This window comes from Corapipo altera, unplaced genomic scaffold (genome assembly GCF_003945725.1).
Source record: "Corapipo altera isolate COAL_440 unplaced genomic scaffold, ASM394572v1 65, whole genome shotgun sequence".
Lineage (NCBI taxonomy): Eukaryota > Metazoa > Chordata > Aves > Passeriformes > Pipridae > Corapipo > Corapipo altera.
The window spans coordinates 8,891,723-8,894,791 of NW_020884891.1; the positions used below are offsets into that span (position 1 = coordinate 8,891,723).

Genomic DNA, 3,069 nt, shown 5'->3' on the forward strand with positions numbered 1-3,069 from the left:
GCGCTGTGCCCGCCGCCCATTGGCCGCGGCCCGCCGGGAGGGGCCGCTTCCTCCGGGCCGGGCCCCCCCGCGCCGCTCCCGCCGCCGCTGCCCCCGCTCCGCGGCCCGCGTGGCCGCGGCCCGGGGCTGCTGGAAGGGAACGGCAGGAAAACGCCTTTTGGATCGCTTCCCTCGGAGACGTTGTACGGCCGCTTTCGTGCTCTCCGGGAGTTTTGTTGAATCCTGTTTTAAATGGCCAGGAGCGAGAGTTCCTAGGGTTTCCTGTAGCGAGGTGTTCTCCCGGCATAGGTCTCGCTGTTAACTCTTGGCGGTTCAGTCTCGATTTGTGATTGATCGCTTCTTTCTCGTTTGTAGTCGTGGCCATTTCAAGCAACTTTTCCCTCTTATTCTCTTTTCGTTGAAACGCTTATCTTATGTTATTTTTATATATATATATATATATATGGACTGCCCAGGGAGGTGGTGGATTCACCGTCCCTGGAGGTTTTTAAGATGAGACTGGTTGTGGCACTTAGTGCCATGGTCAAGTAACCACAGCAGTGTTGGATCAAGGGTTGGACTTGATGAGCTTGGAGGTCTTTTCCAACCCAGTTGATTCTATGATTCCCAGAGTGTTTATCTGGTATTGAACCGTCCTAAGACTTGCTAAATACCCGTGTGCAGGTAAATAAATACCACGAGTGATTGTGCAATTGGCAGTCATTAATCTCTGCCATCTTGGTATCACTTGCTCATTATCCCCAACTCATAATTTTGTGGATAAATCTTGATGGTGATCAGTCACAGACTCACAGTACCACAGATTTGCTATGGGGGCTCCTTTAGTGGGTAACACAGATTCTTTTCCTTATAGCCATGATAACAGTTTCATTACTAAATAAAACATGGTGTGGGAAGGCAGCTGCCGTGCTCTTAGCATAAACCTGCATCTTTTGGCTGCTGAAAGAGTTGGAACTGAATGAGGTGGAATCCCCACGCTGTTATGATTAATTAAACAAAGACTAAGAAAGCTTCTAAGTTGTACAAAGGCGAAAAATATCAATTTAATCCCATCTCTACCAGATAGATCTTTTTTCCGTTAACTGATGAGGCTCATGTTGGTCCTTCTTGGCAAAACCAGTGACATTTTACAGTGTTTTCTACAGGTGGCCTTTGTGCCACCTGAGACAAACACCTGAATTTCTGTTGCTGTTGTTTGTATTAAGATAGCTGTGGTAAACTTAAGATTGGCTATTTTATTGATTTAATTCAAATAAACAAATATACAAAACTAGCCATGAAACTTAGAGAGACTTTAATTTTCCTGTGATACTTCCTAGCACTTGCACAACTCCCACGATATGTAGTTGGGCCAGAGTTATGGTTTTGGAGCTTTTTCATGTATTTACCGTTTCAGGAAGATACTACTGAATAAAGTCAATAAGCAGTATAAGGGTTTGTTGAATTTGTATTTTTGAAGTTCAATTAAAATTCATGTCCAGTGCTCCTCTTTAAATATTGTCTTGATGTTTTGCAATTGAAAGCTGAAATTGGTTTCAGTGAGTTGGTTCAAATCAAGGAGTCTGTGATATTTTAAAAAATTGGGTTCTGTGAAATGACAAAAAATTGGTAGGTTCATAGATTATTAAAATACTTATTTTAAAAATGCATTATATTACTTGAATAGCACTCCATTTTTAGAATAGGAGTATTCAATTAGCTGGCTGTTAATCTAACTCAAATTCCATAAATATATCACATTCCAGCTTTATGTGTTCAAGTCTCTAAATGTGCAGAATGGAATAATATCCACTTGGAAGGATTGTAAATAGAATTGTCAGTTAAATACTCTAGTTTTATTTTGTTTCAGTGTAACGTATCAACAACAACTGAATTCTTTAAAAAAAGTAATGTAGACAGCTTCTCTTGAATATTACATGCTATTACAGTCTCCTGTAGAAAATAGCTGCAGGCAACAAACCACTTGAAAGTTCGTGCTCCTGTGGTGGGAGCAACTGTGTTAGACTTGGATAAGTCATAAAATGATGTTGGCACATCAGAGCTTTATGAACTTTTTAAAATTAGATTGCTCTTTGTCACTTATGGTTCAGATTTAGAATGATTCGAGAGTCCTCTTTTGTCATGTTCATTTGTTGTGTTACTGTCTCAGTTGTTTTGCTGCAGGCAAATAGTATAGGAGAGATGGTTTTCTGAAACTTATGAGCCAGCAGAAACAGGTTGGATGTTTTACAGAAACCTGAAATACTTTTGTTGCTTATTTTCACCGGATGAATCCCCAAAAGTAAGCAAGTATTTCTGCTGGTTATTGTGCTTGTTGGTTGTGTTACTGGAATGCTGTGTTTTGTCACAGAACTCTGCCTACAGTGTGACCATTTCATCTCTAATTAGTTGGAAAACTGAGAAGAATATTGTAGGTGTGAATTTCCAAAATGGTTCAGTTCGGTTTTGGTGGTGGGTGTTGTTTGTTTGCCTTTTTTTTTTTTTTTAATGTGTGTAATTAAGAAAACATACTGGAAAGAGGAGTGTGTTATCGATTGTGTCTCTGTCACTGATGCGAGAATTTCCAAGAGCTTCATCTGCTTCAGTACTTGTTTTGTCATGGAAAGAAGTGATTGATGGCAGCCATCAACATACCAGTTTAATACTCTTGGAGGTCTGCTCACTTTCTCGGTATCATTTAATACATTCACATTCTGAAAACTTCATCTTCCTTATATGAGGATCACTGACAAAGAGGAAGAGAGAATGAAGTGATGACTTAGTCCTTGGGAAACTGAGGTGAGCAGGGAACTGGAGTTTTAGGTTGGAAAATACAAAGCTTGTACACAGCATCACAGAAGCTTAAATGGTGACATACAAACTTATCACCCTGGATTAGATTGAACGCCATCCAGTATTTTAGATAAACTCCCCTTTTAAACTCCAAGGGTAGGTAAAAATGGGAATTCTTCACGGTCCCAGTGCTCTTCTGTCACTGGCACAGGCAGTCCTGCGGTGTGGGCTGCTCTGGGCCTCCTTCTGCCTCCTGCCCCTTCTGTCCCGTTGAGTTCGCGCGGAGCCGAACGGGGC

General features: G+C 41.3%; 1 protein-coding gene across 4 annotated transcripts in view; it reads left to right on the plus strand.

Annotated features, from left to right (window-relative positions):
- STAG2 (stromal antigen 2) overlaps positions 1-3,069 on the plus strand; it is a 71,264-nt gene that overhangs the window by 2,388 nt on the left and 65,807 nt on the right. The window lies entirely within an intron of this gene.